At 43.7% G+C, this 24668-nt stretch overlaps 1 long non-coding RNA gene across 1 annotated transcript; it reads left to right on the top strand.

The window, feature by feature from the left end:
* Positions 1-22460: 22460 nt before the first annotated feature.
* LOC310833572 lies at positions 22461-24036 on the top strand. The gene is made up of 2 exons (XR_014558804.1): positions 22461-22727; positions 23569-24036. It is a non-coding gene; the product is annotated as an uncharacterized lncRNA (long non-coding RNA).
* The last annotated feature ends 632 nt before the right edge of the window (positions 24037-24668 follow it).

Raw genomic sequence — 24668 nt, 5'->3', positions numbered from 1 at the left:
GGGATAAAATGTGATAATATGGTAAAAGTGTGATAAAAATGATTAAAATTATGATATATGTAAACTGCTAAAGATGAGGTAAAATGAAAATCAGATGGGGGGACTTGGGGAAATGCACCTAACAATGTTTAGAAAAAATAAGGATAAGACAAGAATCTGTTTGTATTGTTTGTTTTTCTGTTTGTGTTGTTTAGTTGTGTTATAAAATGAATATTTTTTTGGGGGGGAAAAGAACAGTTTCAGGTTAAGAACGGACCTCCAGAATGAATTAAGTTCTTAACCTGAAGTACCACTGTAACACATTCTTCCATGTACTACATTCCTCCATGTGATGCATGGGTCGGGAATGTTTACTAGCTCAAAGCTTTTCAATGAACATTGAAAACATCATGATGATACTTGAAAGCACATTTTAATCACATTCTTTCTAAAAAAAGAATTCTGGGCTGTGTAGTTTACCCCTCACTGAGTTACATTTCCCAGCAGCCCTTAAGAAACTACAGTGCCATAATTCTTTGAGGGAGAGAATGTGCTTCAAATACGTTTTAAAGTTACACAGCCTTAGGAAAGAGAATTCCAGACCCTCCAAGAGTCCCTATTTTCCAGGGACGTCCCTGATTTAGAGAAGCCATCCTGGTTTCTGATTTGATCCTGGAATGTCCCGCTTTTCCTCAGGATGTCCCTATCTTCATCGGAGAAATGTTGGAGGGTATGGAGTTATCCAACCCCTGAGCTGGGTGAAGGCAATACTCAGTGGCGTAGCGTGGGTTGTCAGCACCCGGGGCAAGGCAAGTAATTGCACTCCCTAACCCGTGGATTTTAGCAGGGGGCAGAGAGCTGCGAGTGCGCCCCCCCAGATGTTGCGCCCGGTGTGGCCGGCCCCCCTGCACTCCCCACGCTACGCCACTGGCAATACTGTATAAGGAAGATTTGTTTTAATGTTTATCGTTTTATTATGTTTTGATATATGTTGGAAGCTGCCCAGAGGGGCGGGGACAACCCAGTAAGATGTGTAGGGTATAAATAGTAAAATTATCATTATGGAATGGGACATCCCTGTTTTCATTGGAGAAAGGTTGGAGGGTATGGAATTCCTGGTGCCACAGTGCTCGAAAAAACACATGCTTGCGCCAGAGCATGCTTTAGTGCATGGGGATGTGGCACCATCAACAGCTCTTCATCCACAGAACTAAAGGAGCGAGGAAAGATGGGGGGGGGGGGCAGCTGGCTTTTCAAATAGCCCCAATCTAAATCCGTATGGGATTTCCTTCGTACAGCAGCAGCAAAATCTCGAATCTAGCTCCTGAAAAAATGGACAGCCAGGGAGCGCACCACTTTCAACAGGGGATACATGCGCAATGCACTGTGAGCTTAGTCAGCCTCAGACATTTCCCCTCGAAAGCATAAAATTATCTAAGGTTAGAATGAGCTAAGGTGACTGGGAGCAGCCCCCGAAACCATATAACACCGGTCCTGAAAGACCTACATTGGCTCCCGGTATGTTTCCAAGCACAATTCAAAGTGTTGGTGCTGACCTTTAAAGCCCTAAACAGCCGCAGCCCTGAAGGAGCGTCTCCACCCCCATCGTTCTGCCCGGACACAGCCAGATGGGCGGGGTATAAATTAATAATAATAATAATAATAGAAGGTCCTCTGTCTGGTTCCCTGTAGCGCCACACAGTGCCACACACGTCCCATGACTAGTAGTCCACATGACAAGTAATGAGAGCCTTATCCTACATGAAGTTATCAAATCCTCTTTTAAAGCCATCCAAGTTGGTGGCCATCTCTACCGCTTGTGGGAGCAATCTCCATAGTTTAAATATGCTCTGGATAAGTAATTACTTCCATTTGTCTGTCCAACGTTCAGCTGGGTTGGATGTTCCTGAATTCCAGTGTCATGGGAGAGGGAGGGTTCCCTGCAGTGGCGTAGCGTGGAGGGGTGCAGGGGGGGCCGGCCGCACCGGGCGCAACATCTGGGGGTTAGGGTTAGGGGGCGCAAATCCATGGGTTAGGGGGCGCAAATTACTTGCCTTGCCCCAGGTGCTCACAACCCACGCTACGCCACTGGTTCCCTGTCCCAACCACTCTCTCCATAAAATGCATACTTTTGTACTCTTCTATCATTTCACCTCACACATGCCTTTCTCTAAACCAAAAAGCCCTGAATTTGGCAACCTTTCCCAGAGGGGCACGACTGGATGCCAAGCTGAGAGGGCACTATGGGGGTACTACTATATTGACAAAAAACAGAAGGAGTGGTGGGTGTTGCCAAGGCCCCACTGAAATTTTAAAGCCACTGACCTTTCCTCATAGGGGAGTTTCTGCATCTCCTCAATCATTTGGTTTGCCCTTTTCTTCCATCAGCTTCTTCAGATACAGTGGTACCTCGGGTTACATACGCTTCAGGTTACAGACTCCGTTAACCCAGAAATATTGCTTCAGGTTAGGAACTTTGCTTCAGGATGAGAACAGAAATTGTGCTCTGGTGGCACGGCAGCAGTAGGACACTCCATTAGCTAAAGTGGTGCTTCAGGTTAAGAACAGTTTCAGGTTAAGTACGGACCTCTGGAACGAATTAAGTACTTAACCCGAGGTACCACTGTATTCATATTTCCCCCTTGTACTTATTCATATCTGCTGCTGCTTCAGTGACATTCCTACCCACACCCCCTGTTCAAATAGGGGTTCTTTTTCATTCAGAGTATGATCCCTACCAATCAGAGAGCTTATAGTGAACATGACATCACAATGCTATGTAGCCTATCACATTTGACTGCGCGGCGACATCACAGAGAGCAAGCGAAGGTCACTAAGAGTGAGGGCAATGATTCCTGCCCTGGTCACATAGGTGATCCCAGCCCTTACTTGAAAGTGGCTTCATGGGTTTGCCACTTTTGCCGCAAACCCTACAACATCACCAAAAGCGGCTGAGTTTTTCACTACTGCCAAATGTCCTCCTGAAAGCACCCCACTTCCAGCTCAGCCCTAGTGTTGTTGCGTGCAAGAAAGGTGCTTCTGTAGCACACAGTTAGGTAATTTTTTGGGAGAAAAGTTTTTATTGATAAAATAATTCAGCATTGATACACACGTATTGCGAATATACAAGCATACAAACATACATTTCATACAGTCCTTAAAAATGTTCAAACATACCTACACTCAATCCCACAGATAATTCCTTTTCCCATCGCCATCCACCACCCCTCACCCCACTTTTGTGTTAGACTTCCAATCTACTCAGTTGCAATTTCTTTCCACTTCTATTACTTTCTTTCACACACCTTTAACCTAATTTCATGCTTCTTTTTCTATTACACATTGTTATCCACCTTATTTAGTATTCCAGCATTTAAAACGGAACTTGTTTACTCTAATAGGAGTTCTGATTTTTCAATATGGTTTTGCAAGTATCCATTAAACATCTTCCAGTCCCTGTCTATCTTCTCTTTTGAGATCCTTCAAATTATCCCATTGTTTTGGATATATTGTAGTACTCCAATAATTTGGCAGTTAGGTAATTTTTGGTGCATCTTGCATTGACAGAACTATCTGAGGGCTGGTGGCTGTAAGCTGCAGCTTGGCGCTCTGTGTGTGTGTGTGTGTGTGTGTGTGCGCGCGTGTGCGTGAGAGAGAGCGAGAGAGACAGCCAAGCCAAAAAAAGCTATATGATTAGGACAGCATTCCACTAACCAGCACGAAATACAGTATCAGGATGTATGGGATATGACTCATCCCTTGCTACTGTTAATGTTCTTTGACCCCGAAAGAGGAGGTCAAATTCCTCCCAAGGTGTAGCTGTGCAGACTTCGATAGGCACGCGTTGCGCCAACTCTTAGCGCAAAAGGAACAACTAAACGCAGAGCAAATTTTAGCAGTGGGGAAAACATGAATAAGTGCAGAAGATTCCGTCCGAATGTGGGTGCAGCTGATTCAGAAATGTTTTTCTTAAAGTCACGTCCAACATTCCTTCACACATTTCACACAAGGCATTTCTTCTGTACAATGGTCAACTAGCAGGTTTTCCACTGCAGGCATGTCTGGCAGAATCTGTAGTCAACTGCAACTAGCCATTTTGACAAGTGTCTACATGGGTTTCTGCCGTCTCTGAGTGCTCAGTGCTTATAGGTTGTATGCGATGACATGAGTCTAATTTTTCAGTGGCACCAACAGGCTAGAAAAGAAGTTATGCTTAACAGCTCTGTCTAAGGTAAAAGGTAAAGATAAAGAACCCCTGGACGGTTAAGTCCAGTCATAGGTGACTATGGGGTTGCAACGCTCATCTCGCATTCAGGCCAAGGGAGCCAGCATTTGTCCACAGACAGCTTTCTGGGTCATGTGGCCAGCAGGACTGGTGATGGAAGCCAGAGCTCAGAGAAACACCGTTTACCTTCTTGCCGCAGTGGTACCTATTTATCTACCTACACCGGCGTGCTTTCAAACTGCTAGGTTGGCAGGAGCTGGGACAGAGCAACGGGAGCTCACCCCGTCGTGGAGATTCGAACCGCAACCTTCTGATCAGCAAGCCCAAGAGGCTCAGTGGTTTAGACCACAGCGCCACCTGTGTCTCTTACTGTGCCTTAGTGTGGCATGATGACATACCCCCCAACATTTCTTTGATGGAAATAGGGACATTCTATTATTATTATTATTATTATTATTATTATTATTATTATTATTATTATTATTATTACCTGCCCATCTGACTGGGATGCCGCAGCCACTCTGGGCAGCTTCCAACATATATCAAAACATAATAAAACATTTAAAAACTTCCCTGTACAGGGCTGTCTTCAAATGTCTTCTAAAAGTTGTAGTTACAGTGGAACCTCTACCTGCAACCATAATCCGAGGTCCATCTGGAGGTCGAAACGGGTTGCTGGGAGAGGCGCAGTTGTGCACATGCGCGAATGGCGCTCGCCGCTCCTGCGCATGCGCGACCGGCGGCAAACCCGCCGTTTACTGCTGGGTTTGCTGCGGACGTTGGGTGAAATGGACGCAAGCGGAGGCGGACATAAGAGGAGGTTTGACTGTGTAGCAGGAACCCCCACACCCCAATCATTCTGTTTGTACAAACTTCACACACACTCACACTCACACACTACATACGCCACACTTCTGTTATAAATTCATAAGAAAATCAACCATACATCAGATTTGCACTGTTCCGTTTTTATTTTACTCCATGAAGGAAGGTTTGATACAGGGCAGCCATAATCCCTTCACCATCCCAGCACATCTACAGGAGCCCTGCCCAGTTATGGCTATGCCAACCCTGATGATCCCAGACAGAAGACAATCAAGATCACAAAGAACTTGCATATGGGAGTGGAAACAAAAAAAAATTCCTTCCAGTAGCACCTTACCTTAAGGTGCTACTGGAAGGATTTTTTTTTGTTTTGACTATGGCAGACCAACACGGCTACCTATCTGTATATGGGAGTGGATTCAGCATGGACTGAAACAAAGGACTCTGATCAGATCTTCCCTCAGGGGGCAGGAAACTGCAAACTCCCCTTTGTCTCCTGGAAGTGACTCATGGGGAGGGGGGAAAGGAGGAACCAGCCAGGTGACAAGACACTCAGGTTACCACCAACTCCTCCCTCAACCCCTCCTTTCTGTAATGTATGCCTCCCTCAACCCCTCCTTTCTGTAATGTATGCATGATGTTTCTGGGGGTGGGCTTGACCTAGGGGATGGGAATTTCAAAAGTTTTTATAAGGTCTTGCACACCATTTTTCCATGTCTTTCCTCTCACCTGCAAGTGAGGGGAGCACCCTGTCGCGACAGTCTTTCTTCAATAAAGACCAAGCCTACAGGCTGCTGATTTGCTCCAATTTACTCTGGTTGGTGTCTTTACTTTTTGTCCAAGGGAGCCCTCAGATTTTTTCCGGTAACAACTGTACTTATCTCCTTGGCTCGGGGGTGTGTGTGTCACATAACTCCATGCCCTCAAACATTTCTTTAATAGGGACATTCTAAGGGAAAGCGAGATATCCTGGGATGAAATCAGGAACTGGTACGGCTTCTGCAAATCCGAGGCTGTCCCTGGAGAATAGGGACACTCGGAGGGTTTGAGATCACACTCTGAAGGCATGCATGCAGAGGGAGTTTTTCGGGACAGTTGCAAGCCAGCCCACGTGGAAGACTGGGTGAGTCACAGAGCAATGCAGATCACATGAGAGAAAGCTGCAAAAAGTAAATGCCAAATGTGCCACAAACTAACTCTTTCTCTCTCTCCCCCCCCACCCCGCTTTCAAACTGTAGTGTAACAGACAGCCCTGGAAGCCTCTGATCTGCACAAGAGCAGGACGAGTTTTCAAAAATAAAACGAACAAACAGAAAGAAAAATAGAAGCTAAAACATTCAAACGCTCCCATGCATGACGGCCATTTAAACCATTAGGCGGCGGGGGAAGGGGGCTGTTGTTTTCGTTTGTTACTATGTTATGTATTTTTCAGTTTTTATACTGTAAATTGTCTCGTGGTCCTAGGATGAAGGGTGGTGTAGAAATTCAATAAATACATAAATGAACAATAAAGGATACAATATGAATTGTTATATATATATATTTGGTATTAACAGACTGGCTGTATCTCAGCATCTGCAAGAATACTGTTGTTTTCTGTTGCTGCTTCTTCCTCGATACAAGAATGAACTGCCTCTGGGCATGTACAGAGAGCTTCTGCAAAGGTCCGCTGTTTTATTGTATTATCCGTGGGGATCTTTCATTCGGGTGTTGTTTTCTCTAGATCAGAGGCCATGTGTACAAACCTTAAATAGAAGCAGTCTTTCCAATGAAGGTTCCAAGCCTGTTAACAGCTTGTGCACTGGTAACGAAAACACCAAACACACATTTTTGTTCCTGAATTTAAATCCTCCAGATCTGGGTGCAGGCCAGGTGGGTGAAATTCCAACTGAGCCAGTGAAATTCTGGAGGCTGCGAGTGGATTGCTAGGACAAACTGCCAGGGTGACAATTGGTCTGGCTCAAGCTGAACATGAGTCAGCATCAACGTTGTTCTGCAAAACTTCATTGTGCTTCGAGCCCCAAAACCCATCCCGAATAGAAATAAAGACACAGTGGAAACAGAATTTAGTTTAAATGTTAATGGGCAAATTTTGGCCATAACTTTATTAAAATACACAAATGTGACTGGTATTGGCTTAGGCATTGGTATCAAACTATATCTGGCTCCTGCCCCACCCTGCAGGAAGCCAGGAAGGGTAAATAACCAGCAGGGGGATCTCCGTCAGTGTCTATTGACTGGTGCTCACCCCTGGGGTTTCCAGGGGTCCTGACATGGCCCTAGCCCCTCTCTGGGTTTTGGACGAAATCCAGACCCCCGGATTCCTTTAACGGAATACCCTATTCATTGGAGGGGCAGGTGATGGCCGCATCTCCCCTCCCCACATCCCCCTAAACCAATGCCTAACCGCCAAACCTTACAAAGTTGTGACGATTGCTAAGAGATAGGCAAAAACCAAGTGGCCACAGCCAATCTGCCACATTGGAAAAAATCCCTACCTGGCCCCCATTCCAAAACAGGCGACCAAACGAAGTCCAAAGCAAGGCCAAACATGACCTAATTAACAGGTGGGTGGGCGGGTGTTCGGCAGCTTAAGCAAAAGGAGGTCCCTACGTCGCGCTGCCAAATAGATACCCCCAACCTTGCCATGCTGCTGATTGGCTAGGCCATTGGCATAACTGTGGCACCACCGGCTTGGAGCGGGGCAAGCCCTGCCCACAAGCTGGTTAGGGAAGAATTTCAGGGCCAAGCACAACATGGACCCTCTGTTAGGAGGATCCAACTTGCGTGCCCATGCTATTTTAAGGTGCTCTGTCCCCCCCAAAGGCTCTCAATTGACTTTATGATCATCCCTTGGAGGCTTTCAAAATAAGGCTGGACAGGGATCTACTGGGGGAGCAGACTCAGCAGTAAGCCTCATTTGATTTTGGTAGAAATTGCTCCTTAAAAAACATGACTTTGGGTCACCAATCATGTGTGCGTCTCATAACTACGTCCCTTTTAAATTTCTGAGAGTTACACTGTGGGAATTGACTGACTACTGGAATTGTCTAAAATGGCAAAGATAATATGTTGAATTAAAGGGAAATCATTACGGACATTTGTTAAGGATTGGAAATTTCTTATGGACTTTTTGCTTGGACTTATTGGAATGGGAGACAAAGGATGATCAAGTAAAATCCTCAATGATACACTGGGCAATATCAATCAATCAATCAATCAATCAATCAATCAAAACTTTATTAGCAAAGCCAACAGGCCACAGCTATACAAGAATTAAAAATAGAAATAAGGATAAAAGGGAGAAAAGAACAAGCAAAAGGAGGTCCGTCAGATGAACAAGTCTGTCACTCAGATGGTGGCCCTCAATTTCATAGCTCTTTCGATGTACCTCGCGACCTTCTCTGTTATCTGACTATCCGTATCAGATAAGAGGAAATACAGTGTGATGTCTGGTGAACGGCCGGGGTTGGAGAGAATGAGTGGAGTAATAATCTCATTCCTTAGGTCTTTGTAAAGGGGGCAGGATAGGAAGACGTGGGACACTGTTTCCGTGTTACCATCTCCACATGGGCAGAGTCGTTTTTCAAATGGAGTCTTTTGGTAGCGACCTTCGAGTACGGCCGAAGGGAGAACATCCCATCTAGCCAATGTAAAGGCACGTCTGTATTTTGGGTACACTGGGCAATAGATACCAGTCATAATATAGATATGGAAGCATGGGAATGATTGTGGAATATGGATATAAAATTTACGGCATGTTATGGTTTAAGAGACAATTATATGAAAATGATATGCCATTGGTATCTAACACCAAGGAAACCGGCAAAAATGTATAAATCTAAATCGAATAAGTGTTGGAAATGTAAAGAGAAAGAAGGTTCTTTTTATCATGTGTGGTGGTCTTGTAGTAAGGTTAAAGCTTATTGGGAAATGATATACAATGAACTAAAAAGGATGTTCAAAATAACTTTTATAAAAGTAACTTTGCTGTTACTTTGTACTGTGTCTTTAAACTCGGTCTCCTTGTTATTAGTATCACCTGGGGTTGGCCATATATATTTTTCAAAAAATGTTGTTAGTAACAGTGACTACATAATAGCGTGAGCACTGTTCCAGAGTATTTTTCATTCTCATGTATATTATATCTATTTGAAAAAAGATTGGGTATGTAACTTTTTATGTTACAAGTTTATAATTTCTACGCTGTTTAAAGTTGTTGTTATGCATGTGCAGGTCATCATTTGAATATTTTATTTTAAGTTAATGAATATCTTTCTACTTACGAGTGTTGAACTAATTGGCTGATGAAGAATTCAACGAAACAGTAATTGTTATCTGGAAACACTATTCAGAGTTGAACATCAGAATTGGACATTTGCTGATTATACAAAGCTTCACAGCTTGTTCTCCGCAGGGTAAAGTCTGGCACCGTGACTCATTTAAGGACTTTCAGAGACTTCAGTTTGTTAGTTTTGATGTTTTGAATTATTCCATAAAGTTTCTCATGTTGTAATTGTTTCTGGCCATTGTGTTGCTTTTGATATTGCTGATCCAAAGTGGAAGGAAGCAGAAGTCCCAGCAAAGGAAGAATGGATACAAAAACTTACGGAATATGCAGAAATGGCAAAACTTAACAGAAGAATCAGAAATCAAGATAGCAACCTTTTTATAAAAGAATGGAAATGGTTTATTGAATATATACAGATAAATGGTAATCCGATAAAAACATTAGCAGGATTATTGTAATAACCTGCAGTTTCACGAGGGTATATATTTACAGTAGATACTGTATTTTTTGCTCTATAAGACTCACTTTTTCCCTCCTAAAAAGTAAGGGGAAATGTGTGTGCGTCTTATGGAGCGAATGCAGTATGCGCAGCTACCCCAGAAGCCAGAACAGCAAGAGGGACCGCTGCTTTCGCTGCGCGACGATCCCTCTTGTTGCTCTGGCTTCTGAGATTCAGAATATATTTTTTCTTGTTTTTCTCCTCCAAAAACTAGGCGCGTCTTATGGTCTGGTGCGTCTTATAGAGCAAAAAATACGGTAATTAAATGAGCAAGTTAAATGAATATGGATATAGAGAAGATATTAAAATAAAAAAAAATTAAGGAACCGCAGAAAGAGGAGAAAGGAAGTCAAATTTTGAAATGTTAAATTGATTGTAAAACTAATGAAATGCATAAACTTGAAAAGTACAAATAAAAACTTTGAAAAAAAGATATTAAGGAATAGCACTGAGCAAATGAGAGCTACAAAAAGTAAAGAATAAATAAATCAAAACCAAAGCAGAATGGATTTCTGCTTGATAGGGATGTTCATGACGTTTTGCCAAAATCTAATGACAATTGAACTGATCCTGCTAATGAATGAATTAGGAAAGAGAGAGGGGAAAATCCACATTCGCTTGCCTCTGCACTTTCAGTAGATGGCAGGAGATACCACCAAATTCCAGCTAGAGGATGGAAGCCAAGTCTCACTTCTCCCTTTCTGTGGAGCGTTAGGAAAATATGATTCACAGACTGCCACACATTCTTGTTGATGCCTGGGGAAAATTATTTATGAGTATGGATCTGTGTTAAACTCTTCCACTGCGTACTCCCCTGCCTAATCTAGAGAGGTTAAGGTAAGTATTAAAACAATATTGGAATGGCTCTCCGTTCTGGAGAAAAGTACCTGGGCCCTATGATTAATTGTCCCTGTCGTGAAAATTAATTCAGCGCCATAAATTGTATTAAATGGATTCTCCGCACCTGGGTGAAGAAGGAATGGTGGCCTTTATTTCCACAGCACTATCGGGGGGAGGGGGGGAACGACCCAACAAAGTTGTGATGTCACAACCTTTCGGGTCAGTTTCCCCTTAAGACTGGACAAATAAGATAAGTGCATTTTTAGGGCATGGCTTGGAACAATTTGTTATCTAACTATTTTGATGCACTTGAGCAAAAGTCCAAGGGAATGGTTTATTTAGGCAGTGTGTGTATTTCTTTTTTAGATCAGGGACCATCTGTTCAAACCTTAAAACAGAAGTTCTTCTTAAACAGAAGCTTTAAACAGGCTAGGGTGTGTGTGTGTGTGTGTGTGTGTGTGTGAGAGAGAGAGAGAGAGAGAGAGAGAGAGAGAGAGAGAGAGAGAGAGAGAGGAGTTTCATAGAACAGAAAATTCACCAGGCAGAAGCTTGCAGGCTGCAAATTGGCAGTCTGGGGTTTCCATTTCCAAGGCTCAGTTACTTACCCCTCCTATACCAGCCTTTCAAAGAGTGACATGTTTATTTTGCCATAATTTCAAGCTCTCAACAGGGCCAACATTGCAATTGCATATTGTCATTATTACGTGCAGTGTAAATAAATATGTCAAGGATGACGAATGGGAGCGAATTTCATTTAGTTTTAACAATACACTGGTTGCAATCCTATACTCACTTAAACTGGGCGTTGGGATGGGGCAGACATTTGATTCCGTTCACATTTAAAGGTGAGCTTCCATTTTCTGAAACAAGAAGTGAACTGAAATCCCAGCCATTCTTTGATATGCATTCTTCTTTGAATTTTGCGATGCAGATCTCTAGCTAAGTAACGTGTGCCGAAAAATGCATATACTGGCGTATGCATAAAATGCTTATACAGTTACTTACTTTGCTAAACCTTTCTTAGGCATTACAAATATAGACCATCATAAAACATCCATATATAATTTTTAAAATTATAGACAAATAAACAGCCATGTAAAAATATGCGATAACGAGGATTTTCTTCCTGCTAAATAGTGCCATTCAGCACTCTGGGAGATACTATTGATAAAAACTCAGCTACCTTTGCAGTTTGAAGTGAGAGCTGGACCATAAAGAAGGCTGATCACCAAAGAATTGATGCTTTTGAATTATGGTGCTGGAGGAGACTCTTGAGAGTCCCATGGACTGCAAGAAGATCAAACCTATCCATTCTTAAGGAAATCAGCCCTGAGTGCTCACTGGAAGGACAGATCGTGAAGCTGAGACTCCAATACTTTGGCCACCTCATGAGAAGAGAAGACTCCCTGGAAAAGACCCTGATGTTGGGAAAGATGGAGGGCACAAGGAGAAGGGGAGGACAGAGGACAAGATGGTTGGACAGTGCTCTCGAAGCTAGCAACATGAGTCTGACCAAACTGCGGGAGGCAGTGGAAGACAGAAGTGCCTGGCGTGCTCTAGTCCAGGGGGTCACAAAGAGTCAGACACGACTAAACGACTAAACAACAAACCTTTGCAGTTACTTCTGGATAGAATCTGATTATACAATGGACAGTAGAAAAGAATATGTTCTGCTGTGAAAATGCTCATATTAATGATAAGAATATGCAAAAATATATTATAATAGGGGAAATGCATGCAAAAAATGTGTATGTTTGGAGAAATTTGCACGAAAATATGGAATTTTTCCTTAAACTGATAAGGAAATGTGTAGAAATGAACATACGTTTGGAAGAATGCGAAACTGAAACCCTACCTTTTACCACTGAGCTGAAGGAGACTCCCTGCTCTGAGTAGACATGCCTAGGATTGCTCTGCCAGTGGCTTAAATAAGAAGCCCCACGGTTTAGTGAGCAAGGTTTTAACAAACAGATCTGCTCCTGTGCTGATGGAGCCCGCAAGCTCTGCATCTCGGGTGAAGAGGTGCAATGCAAAGAGATGTCAAGAACTTGTGAAATGTGCTTGTCAACGGAATTCGTCGGGCCTGCCAAACTTGAGAAACCTCGTGGAAAATATGCTTAGGTTTCCAAATATGTAAGCACAGAAAGGAGTGGGCATATTTTTAAGAGGGAGAGAGAGGCCCGGGCGATTCCAGCCTGTCCTTTGTTCCTTGGCTGCCTGCAGAATGTTCCCAACAATCAATGTAATAAACAAATAATAATAATATTTTGAATAGTGAACATACTTTCCTGTTCCTCCTCCAGATGAAGAACCACATCCCAATGCTCATTTTGGACAGTACATCCGATTCTGGTACATCTTGCATCTTTTATTACTGCTTATGCTGTAAATATGCAACGAAGATCTGTTCCGAGGTCGTTATACAGCTTCCTGTTAATTATGATTAATGCTGTACTTTTCAATGCATTTCTATGCCACTTTCCTAACCACAAAAGTCTGTCCACCGTCCCTCAGACCATGTGATGGGCTGGACTATATTTTGAAAAATAATAATGAACGAATTCCTATGCCCCACAAATAACCCAGAGATGCATTTTAAATAAAAGCACACATTCTACTCATGTAAAAACACACTGATTCCTGGACCGTCCGTGGGCCGGATTGAGAAGGTGATTGGGCCGCATCTGGCCCCCAGGCCTTAGGTTGCCTACCCCTGGTCTGGAGGCAGTTTGTCTATGAAGTTAACTCTTTTTTCTTTTCTTTTTTAATATAATATTTTATTGAGTTTTACAAAGAAAAAGATTAACAAACCAACATAAAAATCCACAGATATTACAAAGAAAACAAAAAAAGCAGAAAAACACACATAAAACAAACAAATTTAGCATAAAAAACTCACTTTCCAATTTGTAACCTTCAATACCTTATTTCCCTTACTTCCACCCGCCTCCCATTCTTGTATTCCACTTAAAAATTAATTCAGCAAGATCATACTTTATTCGTTTTCATCCTTTATCCCTCCCTTTGTACTCTTATTTAACTTAATCACTAGAACCCCTTCGTTTCATTTTCAATGTCCTCAGCATTCATATATTTTACAATGTTGTTGTAAGTAGACTTTAAACTTCTTCCAGTCCTCTTCCACCTGCTCTTCTCCTTGATCTCGGATTCTGCCGGTCATTTCTGCCAATTCCATATAGTCTATTACTTGCATCTGCCAATCTTCCAGAGTGGGTAAATCTTGCGTCTTCCAGTGCTTTGCGATGAGTATTCTAGCTGCTGCTGTAGCGCACATAAAGAAAGTTCTATCCTTCTTTGACACCAATTGGCCGACCATACCCAGGAGAAAGGCCTCTGGTTTCTATGAAGTTAACTCTTTTTTCAAGGAAACGGCATGCAGCTCAGCAGCACTGCCCAGCTGGTCTTGCCCCTGTGGTGCAGAATACGAACCCTCCTCCCAATCTTCTCCCTCTGACAGGAGAGCCTACTTGGTCCCCAGGTAATGGGTGCTCAGTGCGTGTGATGTCATGATGTCACATTGTGCGGTGACGACATGAGGTTGCACATGCCCCCGGCCTTGGAACCTGACTTCCTGTGCCACCGGAAGTCGGGTTCTGAGACCTCACGAGAACTTGGGAAGCATACTTTCTGAGACCTTGCGAGACCTCAGAACCTGACTTTTGGTGCCACCGAAATTCGGGTTCTGAGGTCTCGCAAGGCCTCAGAGAGCACCTCTGAGGTCTTGCGAGGCCTCGGATGTGACTTCCAGTGCTTCGTGAGGCACCATAAGTTGTGTCGGGGGCCCTGCATTGTGGGTGCTGAGTGCCCATAACTTTTTTTTTGTGGGGGCTTCGACACCCAGAGCTCCTTATAGTTACTAGTTATCGCCCCTGCCTTCTGACCTTTCCTCAGTGTCCTACCACCAATTCCCTGGCTCTGAGTCTTTTTCCGCTGGGGTTTCTCTTGGGGTTCCCAGCTGCTGTCTCCCCACACTCCTCTTCATCCAGACCAGGGGTCAGCAACCTAAGGCCCATGGGCCACAAGCTGCCCACAGGGGTTGTTTAAGTGGCTCATGAGCGGCCCCTGAACCGAGCCACCTGCTTGCGGAGTCCCCTTGCGCTGCGTTAAACCAGTGCAGCGTGGTGGGGGGACTCACTTCCGTGGTGCCAAACATGGTGTTTGCACAGACACAGACGCCAAAAATCACACCTGCGCAGACACAAACACCGGAAATCGTGGGCATGTGCGTAATCCGGCCCACAGAGGGATTTCTGCTGCAGTGAACTAGCTCAGGTGAGGTAAACCTTGCTGACCCGATTCAGACAGTCCCCAACAGAGACCCATGAGCATTGAACTGGGTTTGTTTGGGAATTGCTTTGTGGCAAAGGGGGGGGGGTGAATGGAAGCAATGTAATTCTCTCTCAGGAGAAAGGAAAGAAGGGGAGGCCCAAACATGGATCAAGATGGAGTAGACAGATGGAAGATAGATCAGACTATTGAAGGAAACAACTTTGTGTTTGTGAGTGTGCACATGAATGCACACATTTGTGTGTAATACAAGATTCTGGAGACAGTTGGTTTTGTCTTTAATTTAAATTTGTCAAGTTGATACATATAAACAAACAAACGAACAAACAATAAATAAATACACAACTACCAAAAAAGTAAGTTTAATAACATTGACATTCCAAGATGTTCCACCTTTTTTTTTTTTTTTTTTTTTTTTGAGAATTAGAGGTGGTATGATAAAGCTGTGGCCTAGAGTGTACACAATCATGTCTGGCATCTTTCGTCTGCATGGTTGAAAGTATTTGAGGTGTGAAAGAAACCTGAAGGTCCATTTGACCAGAGACAAATTGGGGCATACACGCCCACAGGTCTCAGTCGTAACCCCAATTCTCTGGCAAACATCAAAAACCAGCTCTCACTTGCCCTCCTCCCTTCGTGAAGTTGTTTGACACTAAAGAACCGAGAATGCAGCTGTCTGCGCTTCCTGCCCACGAGTCTTCTAGACTGATTGGATCTATGTCCCTGTAGATATAGTCTAACTTTCACTTTGCCTTTTCACCTTATAGCCCTTTGGCGCTAATGGCTTCCTCGTTCTGTCAGCTGTCACTCTCATTGCTTTCTGCTCTGTCTCCCTTACAGTGTGAAGGCTCTTGTGCATAACCCAACTGTTTTAACCCCCTAACTTCATAGCCAGGGGGTTGTAGTTATTTAATCTTACTTATTTATTTACTTATCACATTTCCATTCCACCTTTCCCCCAAGAAGCTCCAGGTGGCACGAATGGTTCTTTCCCTCCTCTTTTTCCCCTCACAATAACCTCATGAGGTAGTTTAGCTAAGGAACAGTGATGGGCCCAGGTTGCTGAGTGAACTTCAGAGCTGGTCTCCCAGCTCTTAGTCTAGTACTATGGTGCTGTGGTCTAAACCACTGAGCCTCTTGGGCTTGCCGATCAGAAGGTCGGCGGTTTGAATCCCTGCAATGGGATGAGCTCCTGTTGCTCAGTCCCAGCTCCTGCCGACCTAGCAGTTCGAAAGCACGCCAGTGCAAGTAGATAAATAGGTACCGCTGCAGCTGGAAGGTAAACGGCGTTTCCGTGCAGTCTGGTTTCCGTCACGGTTTTCCATTGTGCCAGAAGCTGTTTAGTCATGCTGGCCACATGTCCCGGAAAGCTGTCTGTGGACAAATGCTAGCTCCCTCGGCCTGAAGCAAGATGAGCACCACAATTCCATAGTCGCCTTTGACTGGACTTAACCGTCCAGGGGTCCTTTACCTTTACCTTACTGATCACTGCATCTCTCTTATACCGACTCTCAGCTAGGAGATGTTTGGGATTGAAACTGGAGACATCTGCCTACAAGACATGTTCTCTGTCACTGAGCAGTGGTTCGGTCCCAATGAGGGAGGCTAAGGCCTCAATCCTATATCTCTAATGTCACCAGAGGACTAAAGCTAACCATGGGGCTGATGAGAGCTGTAGTCTAAAAAACACTTGGAGAGCACTACACTGGCTGCCCCCCAGGGGTGCTAATTTTAATATAATATGGGGGGGCGGGTAAGCCCCACCCTGCATAACCGATCAGAAGATAATGGTGCATGCACACCATTTGAATAGCAATGCCCTTCAACTTTGTGGGAGCCCACCCCTTCAAATATTTTGTTGGGGGGCCCAAAGGGACCTCAGCCTCTATTATTATTATTATTATTATTATTTATTATTATTATACCACCCTATGCCTGAAGGTCTCAGGGCAGTTCACATAAAAATATCACAGTATATAAAATAAAAACAATAACTCAATAATACCCCCCCAAAAGAGCCACATGTCCCTGTTGTATTTTCTTATTTGAGAGAAAGCCCCTAGAAATTAGACTCCCCCAACCCGAAGTAGATATGTATAGGATCACACTATTAAGCATATCCTTGATTCCTTCAATGGACTTTGGCACTTCATTTCACTTTCAAATGTACCCCATGTAGTTCTATGGAGTATGAAATTTTGTATAGGAATTAGTCAAATGGAGCATGAGACCTTTATGTATTTGCCACAGCGGGTGGTGCTGTGGGTTAAACCACAGAGCCTAGGGCTTGCCAATCAGTAGGTCGGCGGTTCGAATCCCCGCGATGGGGTGAGCTCCCGTTGCTCAGTCCCTGCTCCTGCCAACCTAGAAGTTCGAAAGCATGCCAAAGTGCAAGTAGATAAATGGGTAATGTTCTGGCAGGAAGGTAAACAGCATTTCCGTGCACTGCTCTGGTTCGCCAGAAGCGGCTTAGTCATGCTGACCACATGACCCGGAAGCTGTACGCTGGCTCCCTTGGCCAGTAAAGCGAGATGAGCGTCACAACCCCAGAGTCGTCTGTGACTGGACCTAACAGTCCGGGGTCCCTTTACCTTTTCCTTTAATGTGCTTTCAGGGCAGAAGGTTTCCAGATTCAAACCCTGGCATCTCTAACTTGAAATGGACCAGTGACGTGAAAAATTATTGCCTGAGCCCCAAAAAGCAATTTCTGGTCAGAGATGATGGACAAAATACTTTGACCAGGCATGAGGCTGCTACCTCATGGGTGGATAGTCACATTTTATCGCACCAATGTTGTGGAGAGGGGAGGAGAATCCCACAGTAGTGAATGGGTGGATCTGGCAAGATGTTTTTGGTGCCCTCCCCTCCAGAAAACCTCTTCCTCCTTTTGATTGCCAGCTCCTGCTCATTCTCCCAGAGTGTGTGCCAGAGCCATCTCTGTCATTAGGCAGAGTGGCGCAGCCACCTCAGGTGGCCGATTTTGGGTGTCATGAAAAGGTAGCAAATGGTTACGTGTTTATTATTGTTGTGTTCTCACTGCCACGGAAGAGGAGAGGTGCTTGTAGAATTCCCTGTCTCTGATGCAAAAATAATTCAACTGGCATCTTGATTTGAGATGAGTTTGCAGATTTGCCTCAGGCAGCAACATGTTTTGATCAGGCCCGGTCTGGCGAGGAGGCGAGCAAAAGGAGGAAGAGTGGCGAAGTAACATGATCGAGTCTGTGTGATTTGAACTTAGATACTCCCTGTCAGGAATCCCTATGAATTTGGGGCTTCTAGAGTAGTATTTAATTATATGCAAAGACTTTCATGGTTGTTTTAGGGGTCCTGTGACCAGTTATTGTGGAACTGGGAATAAATTAAAGATGAGGCACAATGGAAACAAAACTGGAATTTTATTAACAAGCACTCTTTGAGGAATAAAGCTTAATGGTTCTGCTTGTAAAGGCACAATACTTTGTTTCAGTCAAAACTTCTTTTACAGATGTAATTAAAAACTTTACTTATAACTTTCCTCTAAAAGATTGTTTCTCATAAATCCAATTCCTATGAGAATGGGCTATCCTCTTTACCCTGCCTGTAAAATGCCTCCAGCCCCTTTCTTAAATCTCTCCCTAAGGAAATTAAACTAGTTTAATTTCAACCCCCTAACCACCCATCTACTTCCCTAGCCAGGCCCTATCTGGCAGTTAAACTGTCAAATTATACCTTTTTACTCTTCACTCCCTCCTGATTGGTTGTTTCTCAATGATTTGCTGTGGGGTTTCCAGAAGGGTGACCCAAGGCCTGTCCGTCACACCCCGATCCCTGACATTCTGGTAGAATCACGATCTCTTGACAATTTGTTTGAATTGCTAACCTCATTGAGGTGTTTTGGGTTTGGGAAAGCAGAAAACTGGCTGTTGGTGTGTCAGATAACCTGCTTAAACTGTTCAAAAATTATGCAATAATCTAATATCTGTTCATAAGAAAAACCACCACCATAACTCTCTACTATTTTAGCAACTGTTAAGTTGCACTGTTAAGTTGTGGGCGAGCATATCAGACGACACAGCGATTCTTCAAACAGCTCAGAACTGAACTGAGGAGCTCAGTCAGCCTGCTTATATAGAGCTCCAGAACAGTGTAACTGTTGCAACTTTCTAAAACTATCCAATCACTGAATGTCACTTTCGATCCTTCATTTGTATACAAACTATCCAATCACTGAACGTCACTTTCGATCCTTCATTTGCATAACTATCTACAGTATCCCCCTGCTGGGCCAGGGTGAGAACTTCAGTACATAACATGCACCAAAATTTGTGGGTGCTCAGGAATGCAGGGCCACAGGGAGCCAGAATGTGTTTTACAACTCTCATAGCCCAAAGGGACAAAAGTCAAATCAGAAAACGAACCAACTCTCCTTTTGTATATTGCCAATTTACCGAATGAGGAGCAAGACTGTGTCGTTCTGTTCTATGTTTGACCCCTTTGCTGCACAACAAAAATGCTGCTAAAATCTTAAGCTTGTTGCCAGGCTTAATTGAAAAAGAGGCGCAGAAAGGACCTTGTTCCGCTGTCATCTTTCATGTGGTTTCAAACCCAATTTCTTTTACAAAAGGTACAATGTAGGCAGTTAAAATATTGCCTAAGGTGCTCTTCTAACAGAGATTCTTTGAAAATACTTATGTATAAAATATGTACACACACACACACACACACACAGAGAGAGAGAGAGAGAGAGAGAGAGAGAGAGTATATACTCTGCAGCTCTGAGAGCTTTTAAGTCAGGAATGCTGAGTATTATAGTATATTGAGGTCAGAAAAAGTGTTACTGCGTATGTGTGCATGTGTGTGTAAGAAACAGAGAATGTGCCCCCTCCAGTTTGAGCTACATTCTTCTGGCAAGTATTGATATGTTATACCATGGGTAGGTAAACTAAGGCCTGGGGGCCGAATCCAGCCCAATCACCTTCTAAATCCAGCCTGTGGATGGTCCGGGAATCAGCATGTTTTTACATGGGTAGAATGTGTGCTTTTATTTTAAATGCATCTCTGAGTTGTTTGTGGGGCCTGCCTGGTGTTTTTACACGAGTAGAATTTGTGCTTTTACAGTGGTGCCCCGCAAGACGAACGCCTCGCAAGACGGAAAACCCGCTAGACGAAAGGGTTTTCTGTTTTGGAGGCGCTTCACAAAACGAATTTCCCTATGGGCTTGCTTCGCAAGACAAAATGTCTTGCGAGTTCCTGTGGGTTTCCCCCCCTTTTCCTAAGCCGCTAAGCCGCTTAACAGCTGATCCGCTAAAAGCCGCTAAACCGCTAATAGTGCTAATCCGCTAAGCTGTCAATGGGCTTGCTTCGCAAGACGAAAAAACCACTATACGAAGAGCCTCACGGAACAGATTAATTTCGTCTTGCGAGGCACCACTGTATTTAAAATGCACTTCTGGGATATTAGTGGAGCATAGGAATTCGTTCATCCCCCCCCCCCCCAATATAGTCCGGCCCCCCACAAGGTCTGAGAGACAGTGGACCAGCCCCCTGCTGAAAAAGTTTGCTGACCCCGTGTTATGCAGTTGTACCTTAGTTAACTTAATCTGTTTCGGAAGTCCGTTCGACTCCTGAAACGGTTTGAAAACCAAGGCACGGCTTCTGATTGGCTGCAGGAGCTTCCTGCACTCTATCAGAAGCTGCGTTGGACATTCGGCTTCCAAAAAACATTCACAAACCTGAACACTCACTTCTAGGTTTGCAGCGTTTGGGAGCCAAAATGTCTGAGTACCAAGGCGTGCGACAACCAAGGTAGGACTGTATTACAGTTCACTTACCCATATTGAATTACTTCATTTTGTGACAATTTGTAATTTGTTAATATGGTGAGTTATGAAATTATTTCAGTGGAGACAATGTCGTGTAGCAGTTGGAGTGTCACACTAGGACCTGGGAGACCAGGGTTCAAATCCCCACTTAGCCATTAAGCTCACTGGGTGACCTTGGGCCAGTCACTGCCTCTCAGCCTTAAAGGTAAAGGTAAAGGGATCCCTAACCGTTAGGTCCAGTCGCAGATGACTCTGGGGTTGCGGCACTCATCTCGCTTTACTGGCCGAGGGAGCCAGTGTACAGCTTCTGGGTCATGTGGCCAGCATGACTAAGCTGCTTCTGGTGAACCAGAGCAGCACACAGAAATGCTGTTTACCTTCCTGCTGGAGCGGTACTTATTTATCTATTTGCACTCTGTCGTGCTTTCGAACTGCTAGGTTGGCAGGAGCAGGGACTGAGCAACAGGAGCGCACCCCGTCGTGGGGATTCAAACCACCGAACTTCCAATCGGCAAGCCCTAGGCTCTGTGGTTTAGACCACAGCGCCACCTGCATCTTACCCAGTGCTATTATCTCATCCTTACTCAGTGCTATTTTTCTCGAAGAAGAGGCGCCGGAGCTCACCACAAACTTCTCCCTTGTTCTCTCAGATTGGCAATGGTGCTCACCTGAATAGTGCCAGAGCTAAGCTCTTGTGAGCTCCTGCTGGAAAACACACACCTGGCCTTACCTACCCTGCAAGGTTGTTGTGAGGAAGATATGGGAAGGAGCAGGACTATGAACACTACGCTGAGCTCCTTGGAGGAAAAGTGTGGTATAAAAGTAAACATTATTAAATAAAAAATGCTCTTCTTGAAGCACCTCTCCTACCAAGTTCTTTGCTTTGTGCATTGCCTCTTTGGCAGCTATACATTATGGCCAATAACAACTGGAAAATATTTGGCTTATACAAAGGACTTTCCTTTTTTGAGTGTGACAAAAATATTTGTCCGGTTTTTTTGTTTGTTTGTGGGGTTTGTACAGTGGACGCTCGGGTTGCGAACGTGATACGTGTGGGATGCATGTTCGCAACCCACAGCTTCTGCGCATGCACGGCCGCCGAAACCCGGAAGTAACCCGTTCCGGTACTTCCGGGTTTCGGCGGTCCACAACCCCCCAAAAATGCAACTGAAGCGTCTGTAACCCGAGATATGACTGTACTAGCTTACTTCATCAATTGTCAAAACATAAGACCTTTCTGGCTAGGCAAAGTGAGGAGGGTCTGTGCTCCTGTTAAAAAGAAAGAAAGCATTTGTGTTTTGTTTTTTTAAAAAAAGTTAAACATATTAACTTCGCTCTGTCCTGACATACAAGTCCTGGGCTGTTTTCATGAGAAATCAATGTGCATAGATTTATATTGACAGAAATTTGCAGCTACTCCTAATCACATGATGCTCAGGACAATAAATGTTTTATGTGAGCGCATTACTGATAATTTATTAGGCAGCGAGTAAAAGGTAAAACAATAGGACGGGGGTCTGAGGAGTTGTAAATGGAAAAGGAAAGAAATAAAGGCTAGATTCATTTACCAGCCATCCAATTATTTCAGGAGGCTGTTAGCAAAGATCACTTTGATCAGGCGGCTAATACGTTGCTGGCGTTCCAGCTAGAACATTTGGGGCCATGTTGCTAGAAGAGGGTTGGAATGCAAAAAAAGAGGCAAAGCATTTGGTCAGTTCCCCTGTCTCTCTCTGTAACTGTGGTGGTATTTTTGCCCTTCCCTCTAGGACCACTGTTTTTTTGCCCACTTTCCAGGGCCATAGAGAGAGCAGCCAGCTGAAGTACCCAAGCCTCGGTTAAGGTATTATTCCATTTTTATTCCTCCAGAACAGCCCTATGTGGTATATGTGACTAAGGGTAAATTCAACGGCTGAGTGGAGATTTGAACACAGTCCTCACTGATGCACTGGCTCTACAGAGGTTTGTACACATGTTTCACCAAATATAGTCACAAGCTCTCTCGACACATGAACAACTGTTTGCGTGAGTTTGTTCATTTGCCCCTTTAAGCCACTGTGTACACATACTGTACACTCATTGAGAGTTATATGAGAATAACAGTATCATATGATATGATATGAGGATGTAGCTCAAGAATTAGTGTGCACTCTTTGACTACAGTGTGTGAACTGTTGTAATATACAGTTACTTACTCACACTTGCAAGAACAAAAGGGTTAACCTGAGCCCTGAGCTCAAGTTGACAGTGAGTGTGACTTAGCAGGCATCCAGCAGCCTTTACTTCCATTGCTTTCTTTTCTCTCTCAGTTCCTGGAACGAGCAAAGAAGGAGCCATACGGTTTGGCTCCCAGCTCAGCAAATGCTGCACGCAAATGGAAATTCTCTCTAAAAGAAGATTTCTACAGCCTTCATCTTTGCTAACCCAAAGATCGCATGATCCTTCTACAAGGAAACCAAATTATTTTCTTTTAAAAAGTAATTTGTAATATTTTTTTTCTACTTTCTTTTACTGCCAGTTGTTTGCTGTAACTTCTGAAACTCTGGAGTAAAATTTTCATTTATTTGTCAAGCTAAGCATCTCTGATTTATTCTCGCCTAAGTATTATCATAGGGCATGTTTGTTTAAAGGTGGGTGGGGGCAGATGCAAATCTAACCACATGTTAATGTGCTTGGAGCAATTGCCATTGTGCTAACTCTGCTACGAGGGAGTAAGAATCTCTCTTCCAAACATCTCTCTCCAACATGAACACCCCTTAACAAAGCATGAACAATGGAGTGTTGTTGTGCTTGTGTCTTACAGGAACGCAATAAGTAAAAAGCGGAAAAGAAGAGTTTCTTTCTTACATTCAATGTACTTTGGGATGCTCGCATGAAGAGCACAGCAGCAGCAGCAGCAGCAGCTGGCACTTATACCTAACACTGTAAGTACCCGTTTACTCAATGGGGTCCACTCTAGACATTGGATGTCACAGAAATGTGACCAAGGAGTGCTACATAAAACCAGTCATCTGGAGTTCATAGCCCAGGTCTTTTGGGTCTGGGATGACTCAGGGTTGCTGTTATTTTTTTTAAAACAACAACAACACAGAATTATGTGAATGCTCACCTTGGGTGATGTCAGCTTGCCTTTGATTTATTCCTCGGCAGCAGGAATTAAGCAGAAGACAAAAATACATTGCTTGCCACCAATCTGTCAGTCAATTTTGAACGCTGCCTTTGTGTTATTTATTTCCTCCTCCTTTTCTTAATAAATAACTAACCAAATACATATCCTTAATACATCATGAGTATGTTAGGGTAGATGCAATCAATTCTAATTTCCTGATGCTGTCATCACCATCATCAATGAATTGAGCCTGTGTGTGTGTGTGCTTTTTGTTTCTGGATGAGAACAAAACAGCCAGATTGCTCTGCTAAATCTGTCCCAGTGTTGAAACATCTACAGACGCTCCCTTTGCATTCTCCATGCAAGGCTGGAGAGATTTTGATCTCTGCTAAGGCTTCTCTTCCGAGTGCTTACCGAACCTGCAAAATGCAGAAATAAAAATGCAGATAGAATATGATTTTCTAGCTTCATTGAGCTACTTTAAAATACCAGCCCCATGAAGGGATGAATGAACCTATCTGTTCTGGATTCTGTTGGTTTCTTATATTTTCATTCTTACGTTCAGTTATGTCATTTCCACATGACACTGCATTTCCCACATGAAAATGCTTCAGCATTCTAGTGCAAATTTATCCCATTAAACACATCTTGGTATGCAATTTTGCCTAATCTACATGAGTTATTGCCCTCTCGGTTAGCTCATTCACCTCTGCCTCCATCTAGGGCAATACAGCATCATATAACATACCCTGTAACATTTTTCTGATGAAAATAGGGACATCCTATTCCATAAA

This window comes from Podarcis gaigeae, assembly GCF_964106915.1.
Source record: "Podarcis gaigeae genome assembly, chromosome: 1".
In the NCBI taxonomy this organism is placed as follows: Eukaryota; Metazoa; Chordata; class Lepidosauria; order Squamata; family Lacertidae; genus Podarcis; species Podarcis gaigeae.
The sequence above is the reverse complement of the archived record's forward strand: the minus strand, read 5'-3'. Positions and strand labels throughout refer to the sequence as shown.